The following is a 27,632-nucleotide window of genomic DNA, read 5'->3' as shown; positions in this document are numbered from 1 at the left end:
TAGTCAAAGAGAATGGCTCCTTGGGGGAGTTTACAACAAATAACAGAATCATCAGCAGAAACACCTAGAAGAATGTTTAGAAGGAGAAATCAAAAGTATTTTTTTCCATCTCTCACACTCAAAAGTCACATTTTTATGGACATAGGAAAAAAATACATGTATAAAAAAGCAAGTTCTACCTATAATACAAAACTAAGTTCTATCTTACTAAATTTATTGTCTGAATAAATATTTTGATTAAGATTTTCCAAATTCTATCCCTGGATTTAGTTGGATTACTGAAAAGAAAAAAGCTATGCTCACAGATGGTTTTATTTGGTCATGATTTCATGTCAGATTGTAAAGTCTTTGAAAACAACAACATTGCAGTTCTCCAAGGTCTTTAGTATGCTGCATCCATAGTCTAATGGATTAATAAAAGGTTTTTGAATATATGGGTATTTATTCTTTATTAATATAAGAAACATCTGTTTGAACAGTGTTAATTAATCTTTTAGAGGAATCTATGTGACATTGTGTATTGAGTCAAAGCATTATATATTTAGAACTTAAGGCACCCTTAGAAGTAACCATATTTAACCCTTTTAACTTCACAGAACAAAATAAGCCAAAGAGGTCAAATGGCATGCCCACAGAAAATAGGTGGCAAAGGAAGTTTCAAGCCCACGTCTTCCTACTCTGAATCCAGCACTCTCCTGGACAAGAATGAGTTATGCTGTCATGAGTGATTCATATAACTTTCAGCTCCCCAGGAATCTCTTTAAGAGTACAGGTTACAGTGGGCAGCTAGGTGGTGCAGTGGATAAAGCACCAGCCCTGGATTCAGGAGTACCTGAGTTCAAATCCGGCCTCAGACACTTGACACTTATTAGCTGTGTGACTCTGGGCAAGTCACTTAACCCTCATAGCCCCACCCCCCAAAAAAATAAAGAGTACAGGTTACAGAGGAATTGTTGGAAGGATTTCTACAATGGGACTGCTTCATTGTTTAAGTTGATAAGCAATTTTTGTGAAAATGTCCTAGAAAATCTGGGATGAAACTTTAGAGATTCTATACAATCCATTTATTTTAAAGTTAAAGAAACTGAGGCCTACAGAGGTCAAGTGATCTATCCAAAATTCCATAGGTAGTAAATATGAAATGTAACTATTGGAATGACACCACCTGCTGGAGACTTACTGTAGAAAAAGCTTCGCCATGAGGTAAAGGCCTCTGAGGGCAAGCCACATGGTCAAGGTACTTGGCATTGGGAAGTAATGTTTGCTCGTGGGTACTGTCTATCAAGGCTACCAGACAATCAACTTGAGGAGCCTCCTATTTCTGGGAGGAGGATACGAAGTAGGAAGTGAATGCTGGCGGAGGGGTTCTGGCTCTTTTGGTTCCTGACCTCACCATGGTGGGTTGGATGATGGGGTCTCTTAGAAATAGTTAGATTTTTACTTTTCTCTCTGATCCTAATGCTCTGTAATAAATACTTAAACACTTAAATACACTTGATAAAGCTTATAATTTATTGGCAACCACTCATTAGATTTTAGATAGTATAGTTAGAATTTTACCCCTTACAGAATACAAAGGACCTCTGACTCAACTCAGAACTTACTCTACTGTGTCATATTGTCTATTATTATTCAATTGCTTGTATATATGAACTTTACAGAATCACAAAATTTCAATTTGGCCCTGACCAAAACCTATAATGAATGCTTATTTCCAAGGGTCAGTTGACTTTGCAAATATAAACTTTATCTTGTTATTCAATGTCATTAACTTTCATTTTTGCTCTCAAGCTAACAAGCAAATCCAGAATCTAGCTCTAGTTATCTGCTTATCTCAGTGTCCTGGGGTTGCTTCTAAATGCTCTCTATTCTGTTTCCTTTCTTAGTCTCTTATTTTATGTTCTAATCTGGAAGCTACCTCAAGTTGTCTAGGAAGTAGGCAGAGAATAAATGAAGGAAATTAATGCTGTCAACATCTTTTGAAACACTCCAGAATAGGATATTGTATTTCACATTACTAGTATATATCCATTTGAAACATTAGTCAGACTAACAGTAGATAAATCTCAGTCTAGAGATATGCACATTTTGATTTGGAAATATGATGATAATAATTCAATGATGAATTCAGGATTTTCTATTTGAAAGTTGGAAGTATTTTGAATATGTGTATCTTACACTGTGAGCAGATAAAAGGAATTGGATTACACATGGAAGATGGGTATCCCATCCCTTTACCTTATTAATTATGGAGAAACCATACTTTTCAAATATCAGAGGTTTGGACTAATACTTTCATTGAATCAACCAAAAAATCATATAATAAGTGTAGGGGGGAAAACCACAAAAAACAAAAACAAAAACACTTGATCAATATACAATTTGTCAAAAGGGGATAAAGTGAAACGAGTTCAAAGAGGAAGTATACTCACATCAATTGAAGAGAAGGAATGCACAAAATATAAAGTCAATTGCAAACCTGAGAAATCAAGTATCTGGAATCACAGTGGTAGAAGCTTACAACCAAGACTTCAAGAGGGAAAAAAGGTGAATTTAAACCTTAACCTTGTACTGTCCTCTCTCTTTGACCAATGGATCAAAGAAGAAATTATAACAAAAGTAGCTTTAAGGTTACAGAAAGAGCTGAGAAGAAAAATGACATCATACCTAAGGGTAACTATGTATAGTCTACATAGAGGAGAAAACGACTTCTATACACCAAGAACTAGGATTTCCCTTTTGCCACTTATACTCTCTAAGCTTGAGCCCATTTTCCCCATAGAGTCTGTATGTACTGATGGGGCAGTATGTCGCAGATTTTTGAGGGGAAGTAGGTATTTCGTATCAAATATTTTTACTTCGTCACCTAAGTAAATATTCTTTTATAAAAGCTAGTTATAGGGGCAGCTAGGTGGCACAGTGGATAGAGCACCGGCCCTGGATTCAGGAGGACCTGAGTTCAAATCTGGCCTTAGACACTTAATACTTACTAGCTGTGTGACCCTGGGTAAGTTACTTAAACCCAACTGCCTAAAAAAAAATGAAATTAAAAGTTAGTGATAAATGGCAAATTCATTCATATCAATTTATATTCATAGTAGAAGCAAACTGGTAGGGGCTCATAAACTATAGTATTAGAAAGATAGCTCCTAATTCCTCAGGATGTCCTAGAACTTCAAACAGAGATGTAATAATTATGCTCTGGAGCCCCACAAAAAACAAAAACAAAAACAAAAAGCCCAACAACAATAACAACAAAACAAAAAAACAAAAACATAAAGAAAAACAACAACAACAAAACTGTATTCTGGGGAACCAGCTTACCCATACAAAAGGGGGTTTGGTGAGTATCTCTACAGTCTCTGCCACACATATATTTAGGAATTTAGGCTGTGTAAATGAAGATATGAGGATTATTAATTTGGAAATCAAAAACAACACCAAGATCCTCTAGTCAAATGACTTTATAGTAAGGGACCCATTGTATAAATGCCAAATGTTATACCCAAGTACACAGAAATAAGTTATGAAATAGAGTTAGGATGTGAACCCAGATTCTTTGATGCAAAATTCAGCATTCTTTCCACTGCACAGTAAGAATCGCTCAATCATGCCTTGGTAATTTAGTGATATTTATTAAACCAAAATTGAACATTTAATGTGTTCTAATTAATGTATTGCTAAGAACAATTCCTCTGGGCAGCTAGGTGGCACAGTGGATAGAGCACCGGCCCTGGAGTCAGGAGGACCTGAGTTCAAATTTGACCTCAGACACTTGACACTTACTAGCTGTGTGACCCTGGGCAAGTCACTAAACCCTAATTGCCTCACCAAAAAAAAAAAAAAAAAAAAAGAACAATTCCTCTCTCCCCTTTTGCATTGCTATGGAGTTACCTTCCTTGGAAGTTAAAGACTATGACCTTCATTTTGGATCATTTTGTTGCCTTCTGAGTCATTTATTAACAAGACTAGAATTACTCATTAGCATTTGAAAGAGAATAAACATAAGTGAAGAAGTTAGAATCATAAGGATTAGTTGGCATGCTCATTCTGAATCACACACTTTAGTCATGTCTTCCCAGAAACAGCAGTATCTTTTTCTGAATCTTTTACACCTACATCTGATCCCTGCTCACAGTAAGCTACTCACTCTGAAACCCAGAGTCTATCTGAGGAAAAAAGCGCATTTCCTTCAGTATGCCATAGAAAAATGATTCCAAAAGTCTTTTGTAGAGAAGGGATAGAGTTATTAGCAGAAAACTACTTGAAAGGCTATGTAATATAATGTAGATTACTGAACTTGGAAGAAAAAATATTATGTGTATTTGAATTCTGCCTTGGAGAAGAACAATTATACTCTAGATCAATAGTCAACTTTTTATCTAGAAATAATTGTTCATTCAACTAACTTTCAAAAAATATTGATATAACAACAACAAATAACAAAAGCAACATTATTTAGCATTTATGTAGCATATATTTATTCCAAGCATTATTCTAAGTGCTTTATAATGATAATTTCATTTGAACCTCACAATAACTCTGGAAAGCAGATGCTATTATTCATATTTTACAGATAAGAAAACTGAGGCAAACAAGTTAAATAACTTGTCTAGGATTACACCATTAGAGACCATCTGAGCCTAGAGTTGAACTCATTTTCCCAATTCAAGGCCCAGTATTCTATTTATTGCATCTCTTAGTTTCTTTGTTATATTGCCTTATTTCAACTATCTCTCACCTCCATTTTCTACACATGAAGTCATGCCTTGTAACAAAAAAGAAAAAGGAAAAAAAAGGAGGGAGGGAAGGTAATTAAGTAAAACAAATCAACACATTAACTGAATTTGACAGTATATGAGGTGTTTCACATTCATTATTCCCCACCTCTGCAAAGAAAAGGAGAATAGTACATTTTCTCATCTCTTCCAGTTTAAGATACATGGTGATTATAATTGAGCAGCATTCATTATACTGAAAAAATAAATAAAACAAAACAAAAGAAGTTTATCAACCTTAGCTAAAGAACCCCTAGATTGGTTAATCTCTAGGGGCCATTTCTACATATGAGTATAATGAAATCTCAGTTCCTATACCTTTTAAAACCTAACTTGTTGTGAGATTCTAATGGGATGCTGACTAAAACATGAGGACTGTATCCACAAAGGATGTCACAGACTAATCAAGCATGGTACAGATTGTAAATCATTTACATATTTTTTCCTGTAGTCACGGTAAGTCTGTAAGGCTCAATCAAGCCTTTTATAGAATTGTTTTTGGTGAGGTAATTGGGGTTAAGTGACTCACCCAGGGTCACACAGCTAGTTAGTGTCAAGGGTCTCAATCCAGATTTGAACTCAGGTCCTCCTGAATCCATGGCTGGTGATCTATCCACTGCACCATCTAGCTGCCTCTAGCCTTGCATATCTTAAGGATACCATTCATGTTATTGTCAGCATCTATAATTATGAAGCAAAAGTGCTCAAATGATCTGTCTTGGTCTTTCTGCATTTATTTATCTTTCCTACTTTCTCCCCCACCCCTTCAAAATTTTTTCAAATAAGTCCTGACCAGGTTACTCCTCTGCTGGGGGTTAAACATTTACTTTACTTAACACCCTATTCTGACCAGGAAAATTCTATGATTCAGAGCTTTTACCCATAGGAAAAATGCTTAGTTACTCCAAACCAAAATATCAAGGAAACCAAATATGTTGGTTTAGAATAACTAAGCATTTTTTTCTCTGCATAAAAACTAAAGATAGTGTAGTTGACAGGCCACACAAATGCAGATCAAAGAATGGATGGGAAACAATTTATACTTGAAACAGTTGCTTTTTTTTTTTTTTTTTTTTTTTTTTTTTTTTTTTTTTTTTTAGTGAGGCAATTGGGGTTAAGTGACTTGCCCAGGGTCACACAGCTAGTAAGTGTGTGTTAAGTGTCTGAGGCCGGATTTGAACTCAGGTACTCCTGACTCCAGGGCCGGTGCTCTATCCACTGCGCCACCTAGCTGCCCCAACAGTTGCTTTTCTTAAAAATGGAAAAGTGAAAAACAGTTGCTTTTCTTAAAAGTGAATAGTACTGCACAGATGTTGAGATTTGCCAACAGCTGGCAGGAGAAGAGAGGCAGATTCCATTCAAAGTCTCTGTATTACCACAGTGCCTGGCAAAGTAGGTGCTTAATAAATGTTTATTGATTGATTATTGATTGCTTGTGAAGGGGTCCATTGTTCCCTATACTCTTCACAACAGAGTAACTCTCCTCATTTGTTCAGATGAACAAAACACAGGGAAGAAAAATACAATATAAATTACAAATCACTTAGCAGAGAGGATAAAAAGAACATAAAACTCAAATGCCTGGGAGTTGATCTGTATATGTTTACTCTTTATAGGCAGAGATGTGTCTAAGACTGTGAGAAGTTTATTGACTTGCTCATGATCACACAGCTAGAAATATGGACCTATATTATCTTGACTGCAGGTCTAGTCTGCTGGTCACTACACTAGCTATGTTCAGTTTCAGGGATAAATTTTACTAAGGCATTTTATTGGTTCTACATTGTCTCTTCTGAGTTCCTTAAATCTGTTCTTTCTGAGCTCATTCTATATTCACCCTTGATTTCATAAACGTCTTTATTTGAAATTGTTTCCATCCAACAAGTTGGCTAGATCTCTCTTTTTCAGTTCCTTTGTCCTTGGGGACCTATAGTCCTTTATGGCTCATTTTTTGTATCTAATCCCTGACTCCTTGTTGAAACTGTCTTTCCAGGAGCACCTTGACAAGTAGGCTCATCCCTGGCTCCTATACTTAAAGTATTCAGTTCCTGTAACTATTTGCTAGAAGCCCAGTGAAACTTATTTTTGCTTCTTTCAACTCGAAGTGCAATTGATATCATTCCCCCCTCTCTTAACTCACTTTGATCTTATTGCAGTTTTATCTATTTTTCCAATTTTTTCCTGTATCTTATATTCCTGTGCCACCTAGATATAAAGGACTTTGATTGTCTTGCTTCACTGTTGTAGTTCATCTTATCAACCATTTTTCCTTCCAATTATGGTCCATCCCTACAATTTCATCCATGTAGAGAATTTCAGGCATTGGGACATCTTACATCAATACCCATGAGCTTCAAAACTGCAATTTAACATCATTAAGTGTTACATAGGGTCACTTGGAGGTTAAGTAACCTGCCAATGGTCAAACAGCTAGTAGATGTTGAAAAAGGACTTCAATTCGGGTCTTTCTGACTCTAAGCTTTGCCCATTATGCACTGTCATTTCTTTTTCCTCAATTAACTTCAATTAACTGACAAATAAAGATACTTTGTCTTTACTAACAACAAAGAGATGAATACAACACATCTTATTTGGAAGATAATATATTTCTAAAAATAATTACCTAATCAAAAATAATTCAGAATTCCTGAAATGACTGGCATTGAAAATGTGTTTCTCATTGCTAGCTGGACTTAGGCCACAAACATTTCTTTATTTTCTTTTGAATTCTTGAATGAAAAATATTAATTTTCTTTCACTCATACTGCTCCATCATTAACAAGAGAGAGAAAAATCACTGTAACAAATATGCATAATCAAATAAAACACAGAAAATGCCCTCAAAGGCCATGTCCACTCTGTATTTTGAATTCATCACTTCTCTGTTAAGTTCATCACTACATCATGGAATTATAGTTGATTGTTGCATTGATCAGAGTTCTTAAGACTTTCAATGTTATCTGTCTTCATAATGTTCTTATTATGTAAATAGCTCTCTTGTTTATGCTCACTTTAGTCTGGCTCGATTAATAAAATTATGTTTACATTGTTCCCCATTGGTCCACCTTGTTTATGTTTGGAAAGCCCTGGAGGACAGGCAATGACTCCTCAGGGCTCTTCCCCAAATCCCACTAAATACCTTCAAATAATGCCATAAGACAATTCCTGGATCAGCAGAACCCAAAAAAGGACAGGGTAAGATCATTTTCCAGCCAAAGACAGCTTAGAAAGTTGGCAGGAAAGGGTTGTTGTAGTAGGGTGAGAGTGGAGTGCAGATCTGAGAAGTACCATGCAGGACCAGCCCCAGTCCCAGAGAACCAGGACACCAGGAGCCTGGGAATCAGCTGAGTCAGCAGCTACTTTTGGAACTCAGCTCACAGAGAAGTGAAAGGGTCAAGTGGTTGGACAAGGGGAGATTGCAGGGGTCTGTGCTGACACTGAAGCAGAATTCTGTTGTGTTTCCCATGATCAGAAGAAGGAGGCATTCTTGAGTGGTGGGCCAGGTTGAGGAAGGGTGCAGGCACACCAGAGCTTGTAGACACAGTGGAACAGGATTCTCTTCCAGGTCAAAGGTCAAGCAGGCCTGCGGTTGCTTGCAGACCAGAACAAAAGCCAGGAGAATGTAGAACATGTCTCTCCTTAAAAAGTACCAACTGGGTCTCTCTAAAGCTTGGGACAGTGTGCCCTGGAAACAGTGCCTCACTTTAAGAGGGAATAAAAAGTCAAAAAATAGGCTGCCAAAATGAGGAGACAGAAAAAAATGTAGACACTAGCAAGTTTCTGTGGTGACAAGTAAGGCCAAAATACACCCTCAGAAGAAGATAACAAAGTCAAAGCTTTTATATCCAAAGCTTCCAAGAAAAATATGAATTTGTCTCAGGACATGGAAGTGCTCAAAAATTACTTTGAAGATAAGGTAAGAGAGGTAGAGGAAAAAATGGAAAGAGAAATGAGAGTGATGCAGGAAGGTCATAAAAAATGTCAACAGCTTGAAAAGTCAAATGGAAAAGGAGATACAAAACCCCTCTCAAGAAAATAATTGCTTAAGAATTAGGATTGACCAAATGGAAAATAATGATTTCATGAGAAATCAAGACACAATAAAGCAAAACAAAAAGAATTAATAAAAATAGAGGGCAATGTGAAATATCTCCTTGGAACAATAGCTGACAAGGAAAATAGATCCAGGAGAGATAATTTGAAAATTATTGGACTACCTGAAAGCCATGATCAAAAAAAGAGCTTAGAAATTATCTTCCAAGAAATTGTTAAGGAAAAATGTCCTCATAATCTAGAAGAAGTAGGTAAAATAGAAACTGAAAGAATCCACAGATCACCTCTTGAGAGAGGTCCCAAAAGGAAAACCTCCAGGAATATTATAGCTAAATTCCAGAACTTCCAGGTCAAAGAGAAAATATTGCAAACAGCCAGAAGAAAAAACAAAAACAAAAAACAAAAAAACAATTTGAGCATGGTGGATCCTCTTTAAGGATAACACAAGATCTAGCAGCTTCTACATTAAAGGATCAGAGGGCTTTGAATATGATATTCTAGAGGGCAAAAGAAGTGGGATTATAACCAAGACTCACCTATCAGCAAAACAGAATAATTTTTCAGGGGAAAAATGGGAATTCAGTGAGAGGGGACTTTTAGACATTCTTGATGAAAAGACCTATGCTGAATAGAAATTTTGACTTTAAAATACAAGACTCTAGAGAAGCATAAAAAGGCAAACAGGAAAAAGAAATCATAAGAGATATTAAAAGATTAAATTGTTTACATGAGAAGATGATACTTGTAACTCATAAGAACTTTCTCTTTATTAGGGCAGGAGGATGGAGTATACTTAGACAGAGGGCACAGGTGTGAGTTGAATATGAAGGAATGATATCTTTAAAAATTTAAAATTAATGGATGAGAGAAAAATGCTCTGGGAGAAATGGAAGGGAAGAGATGGAATGGGGAAAAGTATCTCACATAAAAGAAGCACAAAAAAGCTTATGGAGTGGAGGTGAAGATGAGGGAGGTACAGGGGAGTGAGTGAGTCTTCCTCTCATCAGAATTGGCTGAAAGAGGGAATAAAATACACAATAAATTGTGTAATCTACTTCAATCTGAAGGAAAATAAGATGGGGGCATAAGGAGGAGTGAAAGAAGGGAGGGCAGATTGGGGGAGGGAGCAGTCAGAAGCAAAACACTTTTGAGGAAGGATAGGGTGAAAGAAGATAGAAGATAGAGTGAATATCATGGGGAAGGGATAGGAATGAGGGAAACAGAAATTGTAACTGTGAAAAAAATTGAAGCAGAGGCAAGAGCAATGTAAGATGGTAATGATGATGATGATGACTGATGATAATTGGATGAGGATGAGGATTGGTTGATGAGGACTGATTGATGATGATGATAAACTTACGGTACTTACTTTGCTGGGCTATTGTGAAGAAAATTATTTATCAGATATAAGGTACTATAAATATGTTATCTATTACTATTGTTGCTATAATCAACCTCATGACTTTATTGTAAAGAAATCTCTCTTTTAAGTACTATATAGGGGCAGCTAGGTCGCACAGTGGATAAAGCACTGGTCCTGTATTCGGGAGGACCTAAGTTCAAATCTGGCCTCTGACACTTGACACTTACTAGCTGTGTGACCCTGGGCAAGTCACTTAACCCTCATTGCCCCACAAATAAATTGTTAAGTACTCTATAAATTTAATTTACTATAAAAAGTGATGAACAGGATGCTATCAGAAAAAACCTGGAAAGACCTACATGAGCTGATACATAGTGAAATGTACTATATACAAAATAAAAACAATATTGTGAGATGATCTGCTGTGAATGACTTGGTTATTTTCATCAATGCAATGATCCAAGATAATTCTGAAGAACTTATGAAAAATGTAATCCATCTAAAGAGAAAGAATGAATGGCATCTGAATAAAGATTGAAGCATAATGTTTTTGATAGTTCCTTTATCTGAAGTTTTGTTTTTGTCTGTTTTCCTTCACAACCTGGCTAATGTGGAAATGTTTTGCGTGGCTACTTATATATAACTTATATTTAATTGCTTGACTTCTTGGGGAAAGAGAGGAAGAGAATTTGGAACATAGTTTTTTATTGTTGTTTTTGGGGTTTTTTGGTGAGGCAATTGGGGTTAAGTGACTTGCCCAGGGTCTCACAGCTAGTAAGTGTTAAGTGTCTGAGGCCGGATTTGAACTCAGGTCCTCCTGACTCCAGGACTGGTGCTCTATCCCGCTGTGCCACCTAGCTGCCCCATGGAACACAAAGTTTTAAAACAATTGATGTCATAATTTGTTTTTACATGTAATTTATGAAAATAAAAATTCTAAATAAAAGAAAAAAATTAAAATGGAAAGCCCTGATTGTTAGGAAGAGACTTTTTGGTTGTTTGTTTTCAATGGAATATGTCTTTCTATAATTTCTACTCACTGGATCAAGTTCCAACCTCCATGTAAAACTTTAAAGGGTAGAGACTGGATCCATAATTCCATCCATATATGGAAGTCTTTTGAGAAGAAATTTCCTCTGCCAATTTAGGCTATTCCCTTCTTCACAACCTATAATCTTAGAGTGGTAACAATATTATCCAGGGATTGAGTGAATTGCTCTGGTTCACACAGATGGTGTGTGTGAGAGGCAGTATGTGAGTTCACGTCTTCTAAGCTTTAGGGACAAATATCTATAGAAATCATGCCTCACTATGTACATGACTTAAAATATGTTCAAATAAATACAACCCCCTCCCATGCTTATGTCTTCTCTTTTCAAAGGTCAAACAACTTGAATTACTTTAATTATTATTATGTGGGGTTATTTTGAGTTCCTTGGCAACCATGGTTTCAATGTTAGTAAACTATTAGATTGACAGAAAGAGAGAGAATAGAAATAGTATCATGCATATAAGCTATAGACCACTGATACTGAAAGAAGAATAATTTAAATGCCTTAAAAGAGCAGGCCTAACCTAGAGGAATATCACAGTAGATATTGGAGTATTCAACATATCCAATTATCTTCTTTACTCTTGACCAAAAGCAGAACCTTAATATCAAACACAATCTTTAAAAGAAAAAAATAAAGGACTGATTCTCACTACCCCGTGGAAATGATTTAAAAGGTCAAAGTGATAGGATCCTTGGGGAAATTGACTCTTCTCTTTAGAGTTTCTGACAGAGGAGTGAAATTCAAAAAGACATTCATCCAAAATGTCCTTAGAGAAGATATCAAAGCATTTAGAGCATTTATATTCTGAAATACGAAGATCAAAATCTATGAGTAAATTCATTTCTGATTAAAGAAGGAATGATCTTAACAACTGGATTTTAATGATATAAATAGAAACCATTATTGAATAAGAAAAGAGGGAGCTCTCTAAAATGGTCAATGTATACTTGATATGGCTGAAATCATGGAATAGTGAAAAACTACCTCAGATAAAGCATCCTTTTCAGTACTGTTCCCCAAAATAATAAAACATTCCCAACAGTGGAACAAATGTAACAGTGCCATGAAAAGTAAAATTTTAAAAATAGTCAAAAAAAATATAAATAGATGCATAGGGAATTTAATGACCAGGTGGGTTTGGAAAGGACATTAAGGGAACAAGTGAAGATAACAGAAGGTGAATAAAGGACTATAACATGACTCCAAGATGGTCAATCATATTGGTGTACACCTGCTTTTCTGATACTAGGGAGGCTGAGGATGGTGGATTGTCTGACTTTGGAATTTCTGTGCTTTAGTGGCCTAAGCTACTATACAGGTGTCTACATCAAATTCAACATCAATAAGTTTAGCTCTTGGGTTTGGGAGGGGGTTATTGACTACATAAAAGGAGTGAACTAACTCAGCCCAGGTCTTAAACAAAGGAGGTCAAATGTCCTATGCTTGTCAGTAATGGTATCATTCAATGAGTAGTTCCTCCATTTCCAGCCCAGGAGAGATAAGGAAAACTAGCCCTTTAAAACAAAGAAACAAACAAATGGTCAAATAGACAAATGAAGGAATGAATGAATAATTGTTGGATGGATGGATGGATGGATAGATAAATGGATAGACAAATAAATAAATGAATAAATACATGGGTGAATAAATGAATGAATAGATGAATGAATAGATTTAATGAATGAATGGGTTTGTGGGTGGATGGATGGATGGATGGATGGATGGTGTAATGATTGGAATGACGCCACCTACTGGAGACTTGCTGTGGAGAGCTCCACCATGAGGAAAATGCCTCAGAGGCATTGTGGCTTTTCCTTGGTGTCAGGGAATGACGCTTGCTCATGGGTGCTGTCTATCAAGTCTACCAGCCAATCAACTGGAGGAGCCTCCTATGGTCTGGGAGGAGACAGGAAGGAGGAAAGGAAGCCTGCGCAGAGAGCGCTGGCCCTTTTGGCTTCCGGACTTGATGGTGGTGGCGGCAGAGGACTTCACAGGAGATTTGAGGAAAGATAGGAATGCCAGACTGTTAGAATTCTGTTCTCAATCTTTTTCTTTCTATTTTCCAATAAACCCTTAAAAACCTAAACTCGTTTTATCAGTGATTTTTAGTCAGTTTCCCCCAAACTGGGGGAACACATTAGAATCCACATTTAGAATCTTAAATTACACAATGGATGGATGGATGGATGGATGGATGGATGGATGGATGGATGGATGGATGGATGGAAGGATGGATGGGTGGATGCATGGATGGATGCATGAATGGATGAATAGTGCAGTGACAGGAGTCTTGAGCTCAGATAGAAAAAAGCTAATGAATACAAAAAGGTGAGAGGCATTGACTTATATTTGCAAGAAATCATAGTATCAAAGAAGAGATAACTCCATAGCTAAGACTAGAGAGAATTATGAAATCATAATTCTAGAAATAGAAGGGGTCTCAGAGTCCATCTGGGCTGGGTAGGGTAGTCCTTCAGTTTGCAGATAAGGAAACTGAATATCAGAGGGAGGTAAGTGGTTTTCTCAGGGTTAGAGAGCTACAAATTGTTTGAAGGAAAATTGGAACTCAGGTCTTCCTGATTCCAAGCTTCCTTCTTGCCTAATGTCTCATCAAATTGTTTCTCAAACTGACTGATCTAAAGCTGGAAGGAACCTAAGAGGCGACATAGTCCTCTCCTCATGCATCATTTTAAAGATGAATAAACAGCAGTCAAAGTGATTTCTGTGCCTCCCTCGAGGTCCCACAAGTACTGTCAGAGGAGAATTTTTGATGATAAAGAGATGATGGCCAGAAGACAATTCTTTTTTAATATGGTTTAGTGGAAAATGTTCTGGACGTCATCAGGACAGCTGGGTTTGGAGCACAGTTTAGCTTCTTTTGAACTTGTCAACCATGAGAAAATAAATTGACTTCTCAGAGCCTCAATTTCTTAATTAAGAAAATGGGGGTGGGGCAGCTAGGTGGTGCAGTAGATAAAGCCCCGGCCCTGGGTTCAGGGGGACCTGAGTTCATATCTGGCCTCAGACACTTGACACTAGCTGTGTGACCTTGGGCAAGTCACTTAACCCTCATTGCCCTACCAAAAAAAGAAAGAAAGAAAGAAAGAAAGAAAGAAAGAAAGAAAGAAAGAAAGAAAGAAAGAAAGAAAGAAAGAAAGAAAGAAAGAAAGAAAATGGGAGTAATGTTACTTCTTCTAACTACCAAAGTGCTGTTGTGAAAAAAATGATTTACAGACTTTAAATACATATCAGGGCAGGTAGGTGGCACAGTGGATAAAGCACCAGCCCTGGATTCAGGAGCACCTGAGTTCAACTCATGCCTCAGACACTTGATACTTACTAGCAGTGTAACCCTGGGCAAGTCACTTAACCCTCATTGCCCTGCAAAAACAAACAAACAAATAAATAAACAAACAAATGAATGAATGAATGAACAAGTAAGGAAATAAGTAAATGAGCAAATAAATAAATAGAGTGAATAAATGAATGAATGAATGAATGGATAAATAAATAAATGAAGACAAATTAATGGAGATTATCAATTAATGTATTTGTTTTGATTCTACTTTCTTTGTTAGGGAAAATAATATTTGAGCCAGAAGGAACAGAATCAAAATGGATAACACAAAACAATGTTCTTAGATTAAGACAGACACATATACATACACACACACCTTAATAGTTACTTTGTAAAAAATGGGATAGGGAAAATGACAACAACAAGAAAAAAAATGCCTTCTCCTCCTTCTTTGTTTCATAATTTACTTTTTTCCCTGAGGCAATTGGGGTTAAGTGACTTGCCCAGAGTCACACAGCTAGTAAGTGTCAAGTGCCTGAGGCTAGATTTGAACTCAGGTCCTCCTGACTCCAGGGCCAGTGCTCTATCCACTGCACCACCTAGCTGCCCCTTTAATTTACTTTCAAGAATATAGTTAATGGCTTCTAACAATTCTGGAGTCTTTTATCCCTTTATACTTTTCTTTTTCTAAAGATATATACAATAAATAAGAATTGTCACAATTTTACACAGATCTTAACAGTGGCGGAGCCAGCTTTCTATCAGCTAAATAACATGGCCTCTCTTTGTGCAACATTACAAATAAAAGAAACCAAGACATGATGATGAGAAAAAGGCAGCATGTGAGAGTATGACAAGTCATCAATCTGAAATCCATGGACCTAGGTTCAAATGCTGACTGTATAACTAATATACATGAATCACACCAAGGTACTCTTGCTGTGTGTGCCTTGTTTTTCTCCTAGTCAAAATGAGGTGATGCGATAAACTATATTAGATATTCTCTTTTTAAATTTTTTTTTCAAATAAAAAATCAATTGTATTTCTTTGACACCAACCTACAAACTAGGAAAAGATAAAAAAACTTTGTTAGAAAAATGCATGCCCAAGCAAAGAAACAAACAAAAAGTCTAATTCTTCTTGAGACAATGGCTTTTCTATGAGAAGATGAGCAGTATTCTTCATTATTAGTTTTCTGCAATCATGATTAGTCATTGCATTGACCAAAGTTTTGAAGCTTTCATAAGTGTTTGCTTTTACAATGATATTTTACAAATTGTCCTCCTTGTTCTATTTACCTCACTCTGTGAATTAGTTCATACAACATTCAAGGTTTCATTGAAATCATCCTTTGATCACTTATTGTACCGTGATTGTATTCTTTTATATTGATACCACAATATGTTCATTTGTTCCCCCAAATAATAGGCACATCATTATTTTGCAGTTTTCTGCTATAAAGAGTGGTCTCTCTCTCTCTCTCTCTCTCTCTCTCTCTCTCTCTCTCTCTGTCTGTCTCTCTCTCTCTCCTCTTTGGCATGCATTTGAGTCAAAGGTGAGCAGATTAGTGACTTTTGGGGCATAGTTCCAAATTACATTTTTCCCTCAGAATATCTATACCAATTCACAATTTTATTAATAGCACTTTAATGTATATTCATGGTATTTTCATGCAGGCTCATTGGACCAGGTTCCTTTTGCCCAGAGGAATGGGTTGAAGGTGTTAGATGTCTCATTATCTTATTCTAGGCTCTAACTACTTATGAATTCAACCATCTTTTGTGTTTAGCCGTAGATTAGGTCTCTAACCCTCTAATTCTTAATAATCAAAAATTGGGATTCAGTTCCTCCCACATATGCGCATATACAATAACATCTCTACACCTCTTCAAAGAGAAACCCTAAATATATTGCAATACTAAAAGAACTATCTAACAAGCAGAATGATTTCTTTGTAATAAGGCCTATCTATGTTCATAAATTCAATTTGTCTACTTTTTCATCAGAAACAGTGAAGCTCTCCAGTGAAAATCACAAAGTAATCAAATCCACATAAGGAAAAAACAAAACAAAACAAACTATGAATTGTTTCATAATATTCAAAGTGTGAAGGCCACAGAAAGTCTTTCCTAAGCACTTTTTATGTTGTCCAAATAACCAATTGCTATTTGATCCTAATGTTAAAACAGACCAATCTCCTGATAATTGTCCATCACAGAAAATGATCAGTATTCCTAGTTGTTATCATTACAGTTGAGGATTCCATAAAGGGATGAGAAGAAAGTTCCATACAGAATTAACCCCGCACACACTCCCCTAAAGTTGGTACAGTTTGGCTATACAGCACATTTCCAAGAGACAGAAAAAATGAATTATATCAACTTTTTAAGTTTCCCACAAATGCTGGAAAATAAAAACATAATTGGTTTTCTGTTAAAAGGAGTCTGGTTGTATTATACATGCATACATGCCTACATACATATATTTACATACATATATATGTATATGCATGAATACTCATACATCTAATTAATTTCCAACCTCCACTTGTACATTATTGCGTACTAAAATAGGAAAAATTTTCTAAGATTTTATCATTTTTTACAAGGCAACTTTGAATAAATTAAAATATTTTATAAAATTCTAGAGGTAAAAAGTAAAGAAAATACATTATTTGGTTTTACGTACATTCCCCTTCATTTGGCTTCAGTGAGAAAGCCAGGAAGGGCACCCACATGGTACAGTGGATAGAGCACTGGGCCTAGAGTCAGGAAAACCTGAGTTCAGATTCAGCTTCAGACATTTACTAGGTGTGTGACCCTGTACAAGTCACTTAACCCTGTTAGCCTCGGTTTCCTCACATGGAAAATGAGTTGGAAAAGGAAATTGCAAACCATTCCAGTATCTTTGCCAAGAAAATACCAAAAGGGGTCATGAAGAGTCAGACAAGATTGAAACAATTGAAACAACAGCTGAAACAACTGAAAAACAAGAAAGCTAGTATTTCAGATGGATTCACCACGTCTCACATCCAGGGGAAGAACTAGCATAGTTTTCAATTGATCACATGATGTGCACAGTTGCAGCTATGCTTTTTGATCAAAATGTCCCATCTTTCCATTAGAATTTTCTGTCTTGGCAGGATTCCTTCTAGTTGTTCTTAAATGCCATAAAGGAAGATGAGCTATTACTCCACTGACAACCTATGATCATAAGATCATTCCTTCTTGCCATTCTGGATCTACCCTCTTCTATAATACTGTTAAGTTTACTGGATGACTTTATTACCCATGTAATTTTATTGTGCAAAATGGAAGTATCTATATATAAACAACAACTGGGGGGGGGGAGTAAGATTGAGTAATTTTAGAGATTGGGGTGTATAATTTCTCTATATAAACAAACCTTTCAAGGCTTACTTTCCTCTCTTTCACTCACATTATTCCAGTCCAACTTCCTAATTTTCACATATGACATTCTATTTCTTGTTTTATAGTAAGGAAATGGAAGGTCATTGAGATTAAAAGACTTGCTCACTTTCTTCATTGATTCATACTGTAGTCCAGCTAAATTGATCTTTTTGCTTTTTCTCCCACAATCCAAACACCCTACATTTGGGTAACAATAAACACTTTCAGTCTTTCATGCCTGGAATTCTCTTCTTCCTCACCATCACCTCTTAGAATCTCAAGTTTTCTTAATTACTCTGCTCAAAGACTATCTCTTACATGATAATTTACCTTATTCTCTTCACACTTTCTATAGCTCCCTCTATTTTTGGTCTATCATCTGTTATGTATTCATCAACCATCTATTATCTCTCTATCTACCTACCTGCTTCTGTGAGTACTTGTCTCCTTTTATAGAACAAAAAACATCTGTAAGCAATTTTATTTTTATGTTATTGCTGTGCTACCTTCAGCATCCAGCACTGTGTCTGGTACATATTATATTCTTGAAAAATGCTTCTTGGGGCAGATAGATGGAGCAGTAGATAGAGCACCTGCCCTGGATTCAGGAGGACCTGAGTTCAAATCTGATCTCTGGCTCTTAGCACTTACTAGCTGTGTGACCCTAGGCAAGTCACTTAACTCCAATTGCCTCACACACACACACAAAAAGTTACATAAAGAAAAAGAAAAATGCTTCTTGATTGTTCAATTGCCTATGGTCCCATATGTATTAAGTGGTAGAGTTGGGACTTGAACCCAGCTCTTCCCAACTCTAGTATAGCACTCTTTCCACTACATCTCTTTGTGATTAAATGAAATAATTAAGCTCTTCATTTTTCAACAAGAAGTGCCTGCTATATACTCATTTCTATTATAATAAAGTATAATGACATCTGGTGCTAATATAGCTTTAAAGTTTGCAAACCATTTTACATACATCATATCTTTAAAAACTGAAAATGGCCTGATAAGGTAGATACTACACTTATTATTACCCCCATTTTATATAAAGAGGAAACAGGTTCAGTCACAGGTTAAAGCTCTTCATTAACACATTAAAATGTGGCTCCTTCATTGTCTCCTTAAAAGCCTTTCTCCTCTAGGCAATATAAATGGTTTAGCCTTAATTCCAATCCTGATCTCTGTCTTTAGGGGCAAGGCCACTGCCTTTGTTATTCTGTGTGGGCTGTGTACACATCAAGCACTCCGATATTCCATATTACAATAAAGAGTCCAATTATAGCCACTTAGTGTTTCCTTAGTCTTCTTCAAAGCAGAGCAAACCAGGACTCCCCATTAACATTTTTCCCTTAAGTAAACAAGCTCTTCCAATTTCAACAATTCTGTGCCTAACTACAGTCCATCAGAGGTGGCAGATATTACGGGCAGAGCTCTGAGCTCAAATGGCTTGACAAAATAATCAGCACTTACAGAAAATTGCCAGAAAGAACAGGGGAAATAGGCCATTTAAAGTCCTTTCTGTCTTACTGAAAGGCTTGTTTAGAATTACAGCTGGAGTTCATAGAAAGTCCTTGAGAACAAGGTAGTTTAGCAAGCAGCTCCAGGTTGTTACAACAGGGAGGGGATTTGTTCTACGTTTGAGTGGATTTTAGTCCAGCATCTGCAGAGTCAGGCTTCATTCGGGCAGGTACATAGTTGCATAAGATAAGAAATCTAGAGCTTCATGTAACAGGGTGGCCATCAAGTCTAGCACTATCCTTTTATAGATGAGGAGGGAGGCCCAGGGAGGTTTAAAGAAAAAGAAAAAAGTTCACATGATGATCTGCATGGTAGAAAGAACTTGATTTGGGAACAGATAGGTGGCAGTGGATAGAGTACTAGACCTGGAGTATGAAAGGCTTGAGTTCAATCTCAGCCTTTAATACCTACTGTATGACCCTGGGAAAAATACTTAACTCCTGTATCCTTCCGTTTCCTCATCTATAAAATGGGGATAAAAACTTATAGAGTTGTTGAAAGGATAAATTAAATAATATTTGAAAAACGCCTTCCAAAATGTAAAATGCTATTTAAATGCTGTTATTATTTACGATTACTAATTTATCATCAGCAGCATCTTTAAAAATGTGTTTCACTCACCCCTATATTCCATGCGTTCAAGCTGGTTGTTGAGTGTCCCGATATTCTAGTTCTTCTAGCTCTTCCCAGTAACTTAAATCTAAGAAAAGTCAGAGTGGGAGGCCTATTTTCAAAAGACATGAAGATTAAGTATTCCTTTGCCAAAAAATACTCTATTTGACTCACCTGCAATGAAAATCAATAATAGCAGTGAATTTGATGATGACCATGCCAATGGCTTTCTCAAAATCCACTTTTTTTTTTTTTTTTAGTGAGGCAATTGGGGTTGAGTGCCTTGCCCAGGATCACACAGCTAGTAAGTGTTAAGTGTCTGAGGCCGAATTTGAACTCAGGTCCTCCTGAATCCAGGGCCAGTGCTCTATCCACTAGACCACCTAGCTGCCCAAAATCCACTCTCTTATACTCTTTTTTTTTTAAATTTTTTAAATTTTTTTTTTAGTGAGGCAATTGGGGTTAAGTGACTTGCCCAGGGTCACACAGCTAGTGAGTGTCAAGTGTCTGAGGCCGGATTTGAACCCAGGTACTCCTGACTCCAGGGCTGGTGCTCTATCCACTGCGCCATCTAGCTGCCCCCTCTCTTATACTCTTAATTGTTGGTTTTACGAATAGCTCTTAAGTAGCATCAATTTTAACATTCAGTTGAACTTAAAAAGAAAAACTTACATGTATATAGTGCTTCAAGTGTGAAGGACACTGTAAATAACATCTTATTTTAAACTTAAATGACCCAATGCAGTAAATATTAAAATTAAAGTTATTATATCCCCAATTTTATAGTTCTGTCATTCAGTCATGTTCATCTTTTCATTACCCTACATGGGCTTTTCTTGGCAAAGATACTGGAGTGGTTTGCTGTTTCTTTCTCCAGTGGATTAGGGCAAACCATTTAAGTGACTTTCCTAGAGTCACACAGCTAATGTCTGAGGCTAATTTGAATTCAAGTCTTCCAGACTTTAGGCCTTTATCCACTGAGCCACTTAGCTGTCTAGCCAATTTTATAGATAAAGAAACTGAAGTTCATGGAGCTTGAGAATCTATGATCACAGATCTAGTAAATATAAAAGAAAGAATTCAACCCCAATTTGTTATGAGACCCAATCCAGCACCCTATACACTCTGATGCTTTTCTCTCCAGCTACAACTGCACTGGAGCATCTATGTACATTATCCCATTCAAAGATGGTCAAATATCAGCTGAGAGTCCCTTACCCCCTGGCCATTGAACCAAATTAAAAATTCTCAATGTTGGGAGAGTAACAGTAAGTAGTAGTCTTAGATACGATTATTTACATTTCCAGGGCAGTAACAGATACTATAACTTTTGAGGCTTCCCCCTGAAACCTTCTTCTTCTATTGGTTCAGTGGAAGAGAGGATACATCTAAACTTCTTGAAATTGCCTGTGTTCCCCAGTAATGGTTGTCTGAGCCATCAGTCATCATAAGAATAGTCAATGACTTTATAAAAGCTAAACAAAAATTCCACAGAAAAGCTTGATAATGACTGATATTTTTGTCAGTCAACAACATTGGTGGACAAGGGAAAAAGGCACGGTTTTTTCTTATAATTTTGTCTATTTTCCATGGATTTCTGGGACTCTGTATTGCTCAAGGTCTAAATATATATGGCTTCACTTTGGCATAGATTAATTAGACATGAAAAATGTCATGGCGGGGGGCAGCAAGGGGGTACAGTGGATAAAGCATGGGTCCTAGATTCAGGAGGACCTGAGTTCAAATCTGGCCTCAGACACTTAACACTTAATAGCTGTGTGACCCTGGGCAAGTCACTTAACTCCCATTGCCCCGCACTCAAAAAAAATGTCATGGTATCAATTTAAATTAATAATAATTCCTATTTCTTTAATGCTTTAAAATTTACAAAGTATTTTCTTCACAACTGGGAGAATACTTTGGAAGCCAAAATGGCAGAATAAGGCAGAAAATCACCTCAGTGCCCCCAATTTCATCTCCAAAAATTATAAATTGTGCCTCAAAACAAATTTTGAAATATAGACCCAACAAAAGGATGGAGTGGAACAAGTTTTCTACTCAAGACAACTTAGAAGGTTGGCAGGAAAGATCTATCTCACTCAGTTAAAAGGGGAGCAGAGTGCAGGGCAGATGGTGTCTGGGTAAGCCAGCAGGAGGCCCTGAGCCCCATTATAGGTCCAGTGGCCCTGGTGCAGCAACAAGTGCATGTCTAGGCACCCTCTGTAGTCCTGACATAACACTAGGCTCCCCAAATACTAGAGCACAATAAAAGGTGAGTATCTAGCCCCACCCCCAGTCTGTGAACAGCACCAGTGCAGCACCAGAAGAGCAGCTAGCTCCCTAGTCCAGTAGCTCTGTTGCAGCATTAGGTGAGCAGCAGGGCTTACAAGTCCCCTGCATAAGAAGCTTGGGAAAATGCACCCTCTCTGCCAGAAGCAAAAAATCACAAAGAACACTGGGAAAAATGAGTCAAAATAAATGACTGAAGAAAGTTATAAAATTATTATGGTAACAGAGAAAATCAAAACACAAACTCAAGAAGAGGACAACAATGTCAAAATGGATACATGTGAAGCCTCAAAGGAAAAATATATAAATTTGTCTGAGGCCCTAAAAGTATTCCTGGAAGAGTTCAAAAACAGATTTTAAAAATCGCTATATGGGAAGATGTAACTCTTGAGAATTGCATCACTGTTGGGGCAGTTAGAAAGAATATGCATAGATAGAGGTTACAGATACAAATTAAGTTTGATAGGATGATATCCAAAATAAATTAAGGCGTGTGAAAGAGGATTATGCTAGGAGTAGAAGAAAGGGAGAGGAAAAATGGGTGTAAATTATCTCACATAAAAGAGATACAAAAGGCCAATTACAGTGAATGGGAAAGATGGAGGGAAGGGTAGCAGAGGACATCCCTTGAACCTTACTCACATCAAAATTGACTCAAAGAGAGAATAAGACACAAACAGTTGGATATAGAAATCTATCTTTCCTTTAGTAAATGAGGGGAGAGAGTTGTGTGAGGGAAGATGACAGAAGGAAGGGCAGATTGTGAGAGGCTATGGTCAGAAGAAATACAGCAATAAGAAAGGACAGAGTAAAAGGGGAGAGAGGAGAGAAGGAGATATACAGGAGGAAAAATATGATGGAGGAAAATATACAGTTAGTAATCTTAACTGTAAATGTGAATGGGATGAACTCACCTATAAAACTAAAGTATATAGCAGAGTATATTAAAAAGCAGAATGCTACAATATATATATTTTTATGATAAACAGATATAAAGCAGAGAAACACACAGAGTAAAGGTAAAGGTCTGGAGCAGAATCTACTATGCTTCAGTTAAAGTTTAAAAAAGCATAGGTAATGGGGGCAGCCAGGTGGCTCAGTGGATAAAGCACAGGCCTTGGATTCAGGAGGACCTGAGTTCAAATCCGGCCTCAGACACTTGACACTTACTAGCTGTGTGACCCTGGGCAAGTCACTTAACCTCAATTGCCTCACCAAAAAACCCCAAAAAATTAGAGGTAGCAATCATGATCTGACAAAGCAAAAGCAAAAGTAGATTTAATTAAAAGAGTTAAGGAAGGAAAGCATCTTATCAAAAAGTAGAAAAGGAAATGAAGTGATATCTATACTAAACAACTGGGAGAATAAAGTCACATATGTTTTATAGCAATTTTTGAGATAAGAACACCAAGGATCAGAGAAATTGTAGGATATGATGAAGGTTTCACAGCAAATAAGAATAAAAGTCATGCAAGCTTGAATGGCCAGATTTCAGTGATTTATTTAAGGGAGAGGCTAGTTTAACTAAATTTTTGAAGTGCTGATGGGTACATCATAATCATACAGAAATTCTAGCAACCTCTCTGATATTAGGAGGAAGTGGTCTTACTTTATACATGGAATCAACTCACCTTCCATTTTCAATTGCAGTAGTGATGATGATGATAATAGCCTTCTCTGGTGGCAGAAATGCATTGACTGAAGCTCTGACTGGGTTCTACACTATGAAGTTTTCCTTCTATGATCCTATTTATAGTTCTGGGATAAAACCCAAAAAACAAAAGCAAAAAACTGGAGCCCCTCAATATGCACAAATGATTTCCCCTGTATTTTTGCTTGGTTATGGCAACATAGTGAAACCTTTCAAAGTCCTCATTTATTTCAAGAGAATTAGGTAGTTTTCACTGAGGATCAGTAGAAGTGTCAATACTCTTCCCATTTCTGCCACTACCATGCTCTGTGACCTTGATAATGTCACAACTTTTCTTGGGCTGACTTTATCTTACTATCAAATGAAGGCATATATAGGATAATATTGAAGGAAACTTCCATTTACATGACAAAAAAATCTATAATAGCACAGGAGAATTTATGACAGGTCAGAGATGGACTTGAACAGACTCTTGTTGGCACAGAATGCTTCGAAGGATAAATGAAGTGGTACCAGCTTCAGTGGGCAAAACGTGATGAGTGCCTTGCATTTTCATGTTAATTACTAAAAAATACAGTTAGGTATCCTGGACATCAGAAGGCAACAAAGTGAATATTGAGCTGTTAGAAAATATAATTTAAATTTCCAAGAAAAGTTACATCTATCACCTCCCCTCTTTCTCTCATATATATATATACACACACACATACACACACACACACACACATGCTTATATGTGTGATATGTGGGTAATGCATATATGTGTGTATACACAAATATTATGCATATGTATGCAAACACATACATATATGTATTATAAAACACAAGCTTAAGAAAACAAATTGTATTATTTTCTTAGCATTTAGAAGTAAAATTGTACTTTCTGTATGTCAGCACCTTGGCTAGGGGCAGTAGCAAAATAGCAATTTGCTGTGCCAGCAGTATAGCAAGTTCTGAGTCAGACCAAACCACATTTATGCAAGGACAGTAGCAAAGTGGAAACTCAAAAATGGAAATGTTTTGACCTTTAGCTCAGATCAGCTTCGATGGTTTCAATGATCATCTCTATTAGGATGACTCTAATTCTCTATATTCAGCCCATCTCTTTCTGTCTGTCTGTATGTCTGTCTCTGTCACTCAATCTCTGTTTCTCTATCTCTATTACTCTCTGTCTCTCCTGCACTCCAGTTCTGAATTAAAAATCATCTAGTCCACATTTTCAACTATTGACATGCAACATGTACAAAATAGAACTCATTATATTTCCCCCTCAACTTCTTATGCCCCTTTTAAATTTCCCTATTTCTCTCCATGACACCCCCATGCTTCTAGTAACTCAGGATCAAAATTTTGAAGTCATGCACAACTTTTCATTTTTCCCAAACCCCTCATATCCAGTCATCTGCAAATGTTTTATCATATCATACTAAATAGCATCTCCCATATCTCCCTACTTCTACCTCCCCCTCACTTCCAAGTAGCTCTTTACCATATTGGATAGATCCAAATATTAGGAAGTTGGCTTTCTTGTTTGTTTGATTTTCTTATATTGAACATAATAATGTATCAATGTGACTTCCACCCTTAGTTTCCAGGAACCTCAATCCATAAAATAAGGAAATTTGACTACGTAATGTCCAAGATTCTTTACAATACTTTACACAAGGTCTGTGTTTATTTGTCTGTGTATGTATAAGTAGAATTAAACATGTGTGTATATGTATACATGCATACATATATAATATATATGTGATATCATAGGTTGAGGTCCCACCAGCTGTATGTTGTTGATGAATTTATTTTTATTTCACTGATCCTCAGTTTTCTTCATCTTTATAATATGTGCATATATGTGTGTGTGTGCAAGAATACTGGCATAAATTATGTTATAAGGTTGATGGGAGGATTGAATTAGGAAAAAAAGTATGTGAAATACTTTGTAACCATAATGTGTTATAAAAACACAAACTATCATTATATCAGTGTTAAATTTGGGATTTTTAATTGTGTATTGTAATTAGATATGGAATGAATTACTGAATTAAATGTGCCATTAAAATCAAGAAAATTTCCTTTGACTTGGATTCATGCAGAGTGGTCCATTAAAAAAAATTCATTTAAAGCTGATTTACTTTTAATAAATTAAACGATCCTCCATGGAGAGCCACAAAGGACAAGAAGAGGTAGTTTTCTTTTATAAAGGTGGGATGGTCCTGTAAAGTCCTCTGATGTTCCCATAGAAAATCCTGACCAGAAATAAAAGAAAAAACATTGAAGCATACACATCCAAAAGAGAAGGTTTTGTTCCATTTTGTTTTTTCCTAGCACCCAAGCAGCTATTCCCTTGGAGAGTTATTGCCACTGACAGAATGGATATTTTGTTTCTTTGGCCTTGTAGTTGTCATCAGAGGAGGGAGGGAGTTTTCTTTTAGAGAAACCACACATTCATTCTAAACTCTTAACACAAATTAGGTGCAAAAGATTTTTGAATTACTGATGCCCTGAGAGGTCAAGTCATGTTTGTCAGCCCAGTGCACAAGTCAACATGAAATGCAACATTCCCTACCAGAAAAGTCCTCCTCCTCATCTCTAAAAAGAAGGGAAGCATGCATTATTTTCTGAACCAAAATGTTCATTACAATTAATTTCAGCTCTAGTTTTTTTAAAGGCACATATGAATAATTATTTACATTTGGTTTTGAAGAATATACACAAATGTCACTACCAAAAGAAAGTCAGGTTTCAAACACATGCTTATAATATTAGTTTCTTTTATTCCGATGCCAAGTTGCTTGACACTAGTCATTCAAATTGGCATTATAATTCAGCTCTGCTTCTAGCTACTACTCAGCGTTAATTATGCATAAAAAGCAAAGAGTGGTATTTATGGCTGATCTGCAATAGGCGTATTTATACCTTACAGTCAGGATCTCCCTGTGGGATGCTCTTTCATCAAGGCTTGGTGAATTTTAAAAGCCCTCTCCAGATTTCATGCAAAGGCCTCAATACCCATGGCCACCTTGATTGGGCTCGTCTCTATGGCCATACTTTCTCACCCCTTACCAGGAATTGGATTTAAGGTATGATTAAACTCTGATGGATGTGATGCTCTCATTTCAGCTTCCTAAAAGTGAAATTATCATATACTCTACTAAGTACATAAATTAGGTTCAGCTCTGATGAGGAATTGTGGTAAGAAGCATGTCACATTCAACAGAATGAGCTTTCAGGCTTATCATTATTATTATTTTTATTCTTTCCTCTAACCACACAAGGAGAAACTAATTAGGAAAGGGAAGAGGACAGGCTAGAAAATGGTAATCCGTGCAATGGCTAATTCAAGTGTTTTATTCGTCACTTCCAGGTTTTATCCACCATATAAGATTATGCCTTTGTTTTTTTTTTTTTTTCCTGCCATTTTGGTGAGTCTCTTTTCACTTTGACTTTCATTTAGTCCCCTTTCCTTTCCTTTCTTTGGACTCTGACTATGACAGGTCACTTAATGGCATCCCAAGGGCATGGCTCAGTCTTGCTAGAGGCAAAGGGATTACTGGTCCAAAGATTCTGTTCATTGTTTGCTATGGTGATCAGGTAGTTAAATG

At 36.6% G+C, this 27,632-nt stretch overlaps 1 protein-coding gene across 5 annotated transcripts in view; it reads right to left on the bottom strand.

The window, feature by feature from the left end:
* Positions 1-27,632, bottom strand: part of LRRC4C (leucine rich repeat containing 4C) — a 1,453,400-nt gene that overhangs the window by 968,990 nt on the left and 456,778 nt on the right. The window contains exon 1 of one of the 5 annotated variants that reach the window (XM_043971638.1): positions 20,100-20,158. The exons of the other annotated variants lie outside the window; for them this stretch is intronic. The gene's annotated coding sequence lies outside the window, so the exon portion shown is untranslated. Of the gene's footprint in view, positions 1-20,099; positions 20,159-27,632 lie in introns of those variants that run through there. 5 annotated transcript variants of the gene reach the window in all.

The sequence above is a fragment of the Dromiciops gliroides genome, chromosome 6, assembly GCF_019393635.1.
Source record: "Dromiciops gliroides isolate mDroGli1 chromosome 6, mDroGli1.pri, whole genome shotgun sequence".
Lineage (NCBI taxonomy): Eukaryota > Metazoa > Chordata > Mammalia > Microbiotheria > Microbiotheriidae > Dromiciops > Dromiciops gliroides.
Note: the sequence above shows the minus strand (reverse complement) of the source record. Positions and strands in the feature narration are given on the sequence as shown.